Below are 10,136 nucleotides of genomic sequence, written 5' to 3'. Positions count from 1 at the left end.
GATTGATGTGTTTTGAAAGTCTCCCAACTTGGCTTTATATATAAGAGAGAAAGTGAATGAAGGGATTAGACAGATTCATTAAAAGTTATGTTGAAAAATTAATAGATACAAGTGAATATGCACGATTAATGAAACATCAAATTCTTATTTAAGAGGTAAAAATGAGTAAATTAAAAAAAATAAGGTCCAATGATCGTTGTCGACAACGATCAAGGGTGACAATAGCGACAGTGGTAGGTGGTTGTTAATAGCAGGAGATTTTATTTGAATTAAGGGGTTAAATTGATATTTCATCTCAAACTTATGATCAAAATGATACTTAATCTAAAAATGTAGGGGTCAATTTAGTATTCCATTTAAAGTTCAAGGGTTAAATTAAAAATTAACTTATTTTTACTATCATACTACATCATAAGTTAACGACTAAGTGACCAAAAATATAATAATCGATAATGTAAGTAGCTAAAATTTAATAAATCAATAATATAAGTGATCAAAACATAATTTTTCAAAACCGATGACCAAAACTAAACTAAATTGAAGCAAAAATGACTGTTAAGGTACTTAACCCTAAAAAATTAATATTATTCCCTTAAAATTAAAAAGATTATAATTGTGAAAAACAATAGTAAAAAATATATAATACCAAAAATAACCCTTAATATTTACTAAAATAGTCATTTTGGCTCCCAAGGTTTTATATTGGGGCAAAAAAATCCTTCTATAGATGATAATAATTAGTTAATCCACGATTAACACTCCAGAATGAGTATTTTTAACCTAAAATGAAATGTTAAGGGTCAAAAAGTCATAGAAAAAAATAAGGGACAAAGTGATTATTCTGGGTATTTTTGTCATAAAATGAAATGGTGAAGGTCAAAATGCTCTAAAAAAATAGGATACGGGGCAAAATGATTATTTTGGTAAAAATGGAGGGCTAATTTTGGTATTATGCCTAAAAAGATGCTAGGTTGTTTTCGTGTTATTACAAGAGCATCCATTGGGGGACAAGTAGACGGAGGAAGCGTGGGAGATATTTCTGTAGTAATAATGATTATATTAAAAATATATCTTTGACAGTGAAATAAAATATCATTATGACTTCTCAAGTGCCCACAATTGAATAAGAAAAGCACGTGATTGTAGGGCTTTGTTGCCCAACGGCCATATTTGTTTGGTTTTGCTTTGGAAAAATAAAATTTTTATAGGGACTAGTGTAGAATTTTTTGGGTCAAACTTCAAATGGGATAAATATTTAGTATTTATATAAATATCTGAATTATCTGACGTTATTAGCCAGATACAGAGTTTTTTTCCACCAAAAGAGGATAGATATGTACCAGTAACCAAACAAGCCATATTATAAGTAATCAATTTGTGAGCGACTAACCATAGTTAACTGATTCCTTATATCCAGCTCAAAACTAACCTAATTCATACCTCACGGCTTCTCTATATAACCATGGTTTAGCAGCCTCGTTGTTTCTCTCATTCTCGTCCTTGCCCTTTAGACTACTTTCTTCAGAAATGGCTTCAGCAGATGTTGAGTACCGGTGCTTCGTCGGAGGTCTTGCTTGGGCCACCGATGACCGGGCTCTCGAAGAAGCCTTCAGTGTATGGCGAGATCGTCGAATCGAAGGTCCGTTTGTTGCAGAGATCGGACTCCAGATCTGACTTGATCCGACCCGATCTGGGCCTCCCTGTCTATGATCTGTGATCCTTGATCTGTTGTTTTCTGTTACTGCTAGTTACTTGATACTCTTGTTACTGTTCTCTCTTTTATATCTCTCACCGGTACGTTCATCTTCATCCCATCTGGGCCTGAAGATCGATCGATTCTGACAAATCTATTGTTTTGCTCTCTTGATTTCTTTTGGTTCTTTTCTTTTGTTTATTATTTTAATCTTTTCTCGTTATGTGTTTTAGATTATTAATGACCGTGAGACTGGAAGATCTAGAGGCTTTGGATTTGTTACTTTCCGTGATGAGAAATCTATGAGGGACGCTATCGAAGGAATGAACGGTCAGAATATTGACGGAAGGAACATCACCGTCAATGAAGCCCAATCACGCGGTGGTGGTGGTGGTGGAGGTGGTCGAGGCGGAGGTTACAACCGGAGTGGAGGCGGTGGTGGATATGGCCGTCGTGAAGGAGGCGGAGGATATGGCGGTGGCCGTCGTGAAGGTGGATATGGAAACGGTGGGGGATATGGCGGTGGATACGGAGGTGGACGCCGGGAAGGTGGATACGGCGATGGAGGCTCACGTTACTCAAGGGGAGGCGGCGAATCTGACGGCAACTGGAGATCTTAGGCTTTAAAATTAGCATTTTATGTTTGGTTTGGGCTTGCTTTTCGGTGTTTAGGTGCTTTGCTTTAGATTACTAGTGCTTTTGTATTTTCTGTTGCTGTTTTTTTCTTTTTGACCGATGTTTCGTAAACCTAAAATGGAATCAGATGTATTTGTCTCCTCTACAAAATTTGCTAAATCTTCAAAACCAATTTCTTGCAAACTTCCTAAAATCATCATCATGCTTAAACTAGAAGCCGGACAATTCTTAAAAGTTGTCGTCTACCACAATCTTGAAATCATCGTGTCGCCTTGATTCTCTCGTTTCCAAACTACATCGTTGTTTACATGCTTCACCTTTGCTGTCATTGTGCTTTTGTATCAATTATTCTCTTTGATCAAATCATCTATGGAAAGTCGTCAAGATTTTTTGTCAAATTCAACATTCCTTCGGTTTGTGATGTTATACCCTCTCGCCTCTGCTCATGAGATATCTCAACAGCCCTAGCAACGCCGCTCGCACATCGACTACATCAGATTTCTCCCCCATTTTCCAACTGTTGTCGCAGCCTTTTCTATTTTTTACTTCCACTGAATGTCGTCATCATTTTTTTCTGTCATAAAGATTGCATGTTTTCCCACCTCCGTCGTCCTCGTTGGTCGGAGAGGCTTGCTATTTATGTTACATCATAATTATAACAAATTTATTCAAATATATTTTAATAAAAATATTTTTAAATATATACTTGATATAAAAAATAATTAAATTATATAATTTTTTTTATATTTAGGTACTTATGATTAATTTTGATTAATTTAGATGTATAATGTTATAATTTTAAGTGTCTCATCTTTTAAGGAAGTTAAAAAAATTCTATCCCATATTTTCAGTCAGTATGAATTTTCAGTACATGGCATTTTTTTTATGTCTAATACAACGAATTACAATCCCATGTTTTCATTAGAAATGGGAGAGCAAAATGGTGACTATTGTTTTACAACACGGCCTCATATGTCTACAGTGATTGAGAAGGTGAACGGTGTGTCACAGTTGAGGGAGATTGTCGTGAAAACGAAGAGGAAATTGGGAAAAGAAGTCGAGAGTTAGGGATTTCAAATGAGGAATTAGGGATTAAGGCACGAGGGGCAGATGTACTTACCATCTAAAGTGGAGCAGCCCGTGTACCCGATTCAGGAAGAATTGGAGCAGCTCGTGTACCTGGTCCAGAAAGAATTGGAGCAACCCAAGTCCCAAGGCCCAATAACCTGCAAAAAGAAAAAATATAAACTTAGATTGTTATAAGCTGTTAAAAAGGACAACCAGCTGACACCCTTTATAATTTCCGTTTTAGTCTTGTAACTAAATAATATTGGCTGTAGAGGCATTTGATTCCTCAAGTTATGAATGAAAGCATTTTTCTTCTACGAATTCTATCTTTTCTCTATTACCTTATTCTCGAATTCTTTTCTAATTCTCTCAATCCATAACAATTGGTATCAGAACCAAATTTTTTCTGGCAATCGACGTTGGAATGCCAAAGAAAAATCAGACAATATCTGAAACTCCTGATTTTGTTGCACTACAAAAACAACTTGAGGATTTGACGACTTTGGTTAAACAAACCTAGGACGAAACTAAGACCCTTAAATGGTGGGAGAATCAGGAGGAGCGTATCACTTCTTTGGAGTCTAGAATAACTACAAATCAGGGGTATGTGGAGGAACTTTTAAGGATCTTGACTGGCCGAAAGGAAGATCAGAACCAGCCTGTTAATGAATAGGTACAGACCACTAATTCATCTAGCATGAGTGGGAACAACCTGTAAAGGTTACAATGATTAATGACAAGACTAGGTTTACTTATAAACCTGATGAACCTGGGATTCTAAAGTCTAAATCAGATGAACTGCCTGCTCATTAACTAGCTTTAAAAATGATAATCAAGTGGGTGAGAACAGTGTTGTTAAAAACAAAACAGTGGGCTTAGAGATGGATAAAAGAGGCACAGAGGGATCTTTTAATACTTGAGGAACTATGTGGAATATACCTAAAATTGAGCTACCTTTTTTGAAGGAATTAATCCATGAGGTTGAATACATAAATGCCTTAAGTATTTTTCTCTTTGTGGTATTACCGATGAGCAAAGAGTGGAGGTGGCTACAATATATTTAACGGGTAAAGTGGAAATTTGGTTTGATGGTTATATTATGCAAAAACATCATGTGAACTGGCATGAGTTTGAGGCATACCTTTGTCATAGGTTTTGTGACAAAGCCTTTGCTGATATAGTGAAGGAGTTTACAAAATTAGTATAAAAAGGGTTTATGGATGAGTATCAAGACAGATTTGAAGAATTACAACCCCGTATGCTCTTACAGAATCCCACTTTAGGTGAAGAATTCTTTGTCTCTTTGTTTATTAGTGGGTTAAGAGATGATATTAAACACATAGTCAAGGCTCTAGACCCTAAGACACTGTCTGAGGCATATAGACAAGCTAAATTATATGAGTTGTCAGTTGAATTTGAGAGTAAAAGTCTGAGACCATCTTTTAGAAACCCACCCTACCCAAACCCTCTACCTATTTCTAAGCCAAATCAGCTACCATTACAACAAAAGAATTCATATATTTTGCCACCAAAGAAGAACTTAATAGAGTACAGAAGGCAGAATAGCCTATGCTTTAAGTGTGGTGATAAATTTATTCCAGGTCACCAGTACAAAATAAAACAATTAAACATGATGATTGAGGAGGAGACTATTATTCCTTCAGAAGCTTTACATATTGATTCAGAGCAGCAAACTCTACAAGAGGAGGAGAGCCTAGAAATATATATGAATGTTATCATTGGGTGTATTGGCCATAATACATTAAGATTTCATGGCACTATTCAAGGCAGACCATTGAATATTTTAATTGACAGTGGTAGTACCCACAGTTTTTTAACACATAGTGGGTTGATGCTGGTATTCAAGTGAATACACCTTATTCTTTAGCTATTACAGTGACTAATGGACAACAACTCTACAGTTCAACAAGATGCAATAAAGTGGAATGACAGATGCAAGGACATTCTTTTGTTCACGACTTTATACTTCTAAAATTGGGTGGAAGTGATATGGTGTTAGGTGTTGATTGGAAATAATTATTCAGTCCAATCTTGATGGACTTCAACAAAATGACACTCAATTTTGTACACCAAGATGAACAAATTTTTATACATGGACAACAGCCTTTAAATTTTTTGCAATAAATTTCAGGGGCTACACTATTAAAGATGACAGTCTTAGATTCAGCTATTTTGGGACATGTGGTGTTGTTGACTATGTCTGAGGATTCAAAGCCTACTCTTGAGCTCTCAAACCTCTCTTAGAAAGAAATCATTCTATTTTTTCTGAGCGTACAGGTCTACCACCTACAAGGAACCATGACCATGCTATTCCTCTAAAACCTGAATCTGCTCCTATTAATTTAAGACCTTACAGGTTTCCCCATAATCAGAAAGAGGAAGTGGAAAAGCATATTGCTAATATGCTTTCTGTTGAACTATGTTTTGATATAACAATTTAAGGCAAAATGGTTTTTAGGCTTGAATTGAATTTACAAAATGTTTTTGGACTTAATTGAATTTATTCAAAGTTTTAAAAGGTTTCAAAAATAATTCAAAGTCCATTAAATTCGGATTTTAGCCAAAATGCTAAAAGGTGCAAAGTGCATCCATGCACCCCTGTAGTGCATCCATGCATCCCTACAGTACATCCATGCACCTACACTAGTGCATCGATGCACCATGCATTGCATCCATGCACTCAAACACCGAATGCAATTAGTGCATCGATGCATCCTTCTGTGCATCGATGCATCAAGACTGTGCATCGATGCATCCTGATGTGCATCCATGTACGAAGGCTGCAACGGCTAGTTTATTTGAATTTAATGAAGGGGTATCGATGCACCATGATTGTGCACCGATGCACCATGTTATGGGCAGCCTTTTTTAGTAGAAAAATCATCCCCAAATGGCTTCAAAACATCCCCAACGTCTATATACAACATCAAACACATTCCAAGCTATAAATACAAGCTAAGGACACTTGAAGAAAAAAAGAGAACAACTATTCAAGTAATCAAACACAAGAGAAGAGTTTTTCATTCTTATTTCATCTTTCTCTTATAAATATTTTGTTCTTGTGAGCTCAATCTTGTAAACACCTACCTTAGAGAGGTTTTCTTGTTTACTTCTTTTATCATTTTGTAAAAGGGAAAGGTTCTAGCTAATCCCGTGTAAAAGCTAAGGAAAGGTTCTAGTTTAGCCCGGAAAAACTAGGGAGTTTGTAAGGTTACTCTTTGTCCTCAAAAGAAAGAACAAATTAGTGAATTTGTTGGAAAATCCTTGGTGAGGAGCTAAGGTAGTGGATATAGACTTGGTTGAGAAGTCGAACCACTCTAAATCGTTGTGCAATTCTCTATCTTTTAATCTCCTTACTCCCTAAACACAAAAATAGATCTCGACCCCCTTTGCAAGCAATTCCAATTATCGATTCAAGCTTTCGAAAATCCTATCAATTGGCATCAGAGCCTAACTCGTTAGAAGGTTTAACCACCTTGAGACGATCCTAGAAGAAGCTCTACCAATTCTCGACACAACCGAGAAGATGGATTCCACCTCCGGCTCGTTCCACATAGAAGACTCCCTACCAAACGACAAGCCTCCATACTTCAATGGAGCTAACTATCATCATTGGAAGAAATTAATGAAGGTATTCATCAAATCCAATAATCTTGATGCATGGGAGATAATCGAGAATGGTTACTCTTCTCCAAAGAAGAAGGAGAAGTGGAGTGACAAAGAACGAAAGAAAGCTCAACTTAATGCCAAGGCAATGCACATGATATTGTGTGCATTTGGTCCTGAAATCTATGAAGAAGTTTCTTTGTGTTCAAGTGCCAAGAAGCTTTGGAATAATCTTGAGGAAATCCATGGAAACAAGAAAGAAGAACCAACAAAGGTGGTGTCTCTAATGGCTCTTGAAGAGCCCGAGGTATCTTCTAACTCAAATGAATTTAATTCATATACGTTTGATGAGTTACAAGATGCTTTTAATAGGTTATATTCGGAGTTTGAGACCATGAACTCCAAATATAAAAAAATGATTTCAAAATTTAAAATCGAAAATGATTTTCTTTTGAAAACAAAAATAGATTTTGAAATCCAAAATGAAATTTTGAAAAAGGATTTAGAGCTTTCAAAAATAAAAATAGAAAGTTTTGAAAAAGAAAATTTTGATTTAAAAGTTAAGCTTGAATGCTTAACAAAAGAAAAAGAAATCATTTTAAATAATTCATTTAGTTCAATAATGACAATATGCTCACATTGTCATTATCATGGTCGTAAGGAACATACTTTTCATTTTAATAAATGAAATCATTTTAAAATTAAACAAGTATGGATTCCAAAAGGAACAAGGGGCATTGAACCTAACGTCCAAGGATCCAAAGCAATTTGGATACCAAAATCAAAATAAATATATCTTGTAGGTGTGTGGGAGCAATGGTGATGAAAGTGATGATATTCAAGATGCTCTAGCCACACATGAAAAAGGAATGGGTAACCTCTAAGCTTAATGTTTTTAATTTTGGTTATTTGGTTGCTCATTTGATTTTAAGCATGCATGAGTTTTGGTTTTAAATGATTATGCATCATCGTTATAATCTCATGTATGTTGAAAAGATGATTATGATGAACATTTTAAAGTTATATTAATTTTTAAGAATTTTTAGTTCATCATAATAAAATTTTGGTCAAAATTGGTTTTAATGCAAATGATATCTCTCTAACAATTGATATCAAATTTTCAAATACTTTGATTTTACAAATTTTAAATTTTTGACCTAAATTTGAATGTTTATGCATGTGGTTTAAATGAAAATGATATCTCTCTAACAATTGATATCAAAATTTTCAAAATGCATAACATTTTTGGAAAACTTTATGCATATGCACTTAATTTTAACAAATGGTATTGATATCAAATTTCAACAATTGTTATTGCATAAAGTATTTTAGTCTTTGAAATATTGAATTTCATGTGTTACTAACACATTTGTTATTCTTTGTAGAAATTCAATTTCTTTTTAAGTGTCAAGTTCTTAAAGCTAAATTTTGATTGGAATGCATTTATTGAGGGGTGACTTTGATTTTTCAAATGATTTTTAAATGTCAAATTTACCACTTACTCTCTAAAGTTATTTTGAACTTCAAAGTTCGAATTATTTTTGATATAACAAAAAGGGGGAGGAGTTTGGTTTGAAAAAAATTCATTTTCTAAATGAAAAAGGGGAGCTTAACATTTTCATATATTTTCCAACAATTGTTAACAATTGATATCTTTTTCATTAAACAATTTATTAAGGGGAAGTTTTTCCAAAAACAAATTTTCAAATGTTTTGTTATATCAAAAAGGGAGAGATTGTTGAACTATGTTTTGATATAACAATTTAAGGCAAAATGATTTTTGGACTTGAATTGAATTTACAAAATGTTTTTGAACTTAATTGAATTTATTCAAAGTTTTAAAAGGTTTCAAAAATAATTCAAAGTCCATTAAATTCGGATTTGAGCCAAAATTCTAAAGGGTGTCAAAGTGCATCCATGCACCCCTGCAGTGCATCCATGTATCCCTGCAGTGCATCCATGCACCTGCACTAGTGCATCCATGCACCTGCACTAGTGCATCGATACACCATGCAGTGCATCCATGCACTCAAACACCGAATGCAATTAGTGCATCGACGCATCAAGGCTGTGCATCGATGCATCCTGCTGTGCATTCATGCACGAAGGCTGCAACGGCTAGTTTATTTGAATTTAATGAAAGGGTATCGATGCACCATGATAGTGCACCGATGCACCATGTTATGGGCAGCCTTTTTGAGTAGAAAAATCATCCCCAAACAGCTCCAAAACATCCCCAACGGCTATATACAACATCAAACACATTCCAAGCTATAAATACAAGCTAAGGACACTTGAAGAAAAAAAGAGAACAACTATCCAAGTAATCAAACACAAGAGAAGAGTTTTTCATTCTTATTTCATCTTTCTCTTGTAAATATTTTGTTCTTATGAGCTCAATCTTGTAAACACCTACCTTAGAGATGTTTTCTTGTTTACTTCTTTTATCATTTTGTAAAAGGGAAAGGTTCTAGCTAATCCCGTGTAAAAGCTAAGGAAAGGTTCTAGTTTAGCCCAGAAAAACTAGGGAGTTTGTAAGGTTACTCTTTGTCCTCAAAAGAAAGAACAAATTAGTAATCCCAACACTTTCCTCCTCAATTATTTAACCCAGTAAAAGTCCCTTTGCTTCTCTATGTTTCTTATAAAAAAGAAGGATGGTACTTGGAGATTATGTGTGGATTACATGAAGCTAAACAATATGACTGTGAAAGATAAATTCCTTATTCCTGTTGTGGATGACCTACTAGATGAACTACATGGAGTAGTTTATTTTTCAAAGATTGATTTAAGATCTGGTTATTGGAAAATTAGGATTAAGACTAAGGACATATACAAGACATCATTTATGAATTCAAGGTAGTGCCTTTTGGGCTTACTAATGCCCCTGCTACATTTCAAGCCCTAATAAATGACTTTTTTTAGTTCATTTCTAAGAAAATTTGTCTTGGTATTTTTTGATGATATCCTAGTCTATAGTACCTCTATGAAAGATCATATTACTCATTTACAGCTGGTTTTGGAAGTCTTGCAAAATAATTAGTTATTTTCTAAACTGTCCAAATGCTTCTTTGGACAGACTCAAGTAGAATATTTGGGCCATATTATTTCAGCT

General features: G+C 34.7%; 1 pseudogene; it reads left to right on the top strand.

Moving 5' to 3' along the window:
• The first annotated feature begins 1,424 nt into the window (after positions 1 to 1,424).
• LOC120120468 lies at positions 1,425 to 2,397 on the top strand (annotated as a pseudogene).
• The last annotated feature ends 7,739 nt before the right edge of the window (positions 2,398 to 10,136 follow it).

The sequence above is a fragment of the Hibiscus syriacus genome, unplaced genomic scaffold (assembly GCF_006381635.1).
Source record: "Hibiscus syriacus cultivar Baekdansim isolate YM2019G1 unplaced genomic scaffold, ASM638163v2 tig00110339_pilon, whole genome shotgun sequence".
Taxonomy (NCBI): Eukaryota; Viridiplantae; Streptophyta; class Magnoliopsida; order Malvales; family Malvaceae; genus Hibiscus; species Hibiscus syriacus.
This window is presented reverse-complemented; position numbering and strand designations above follow the sequence as displayed.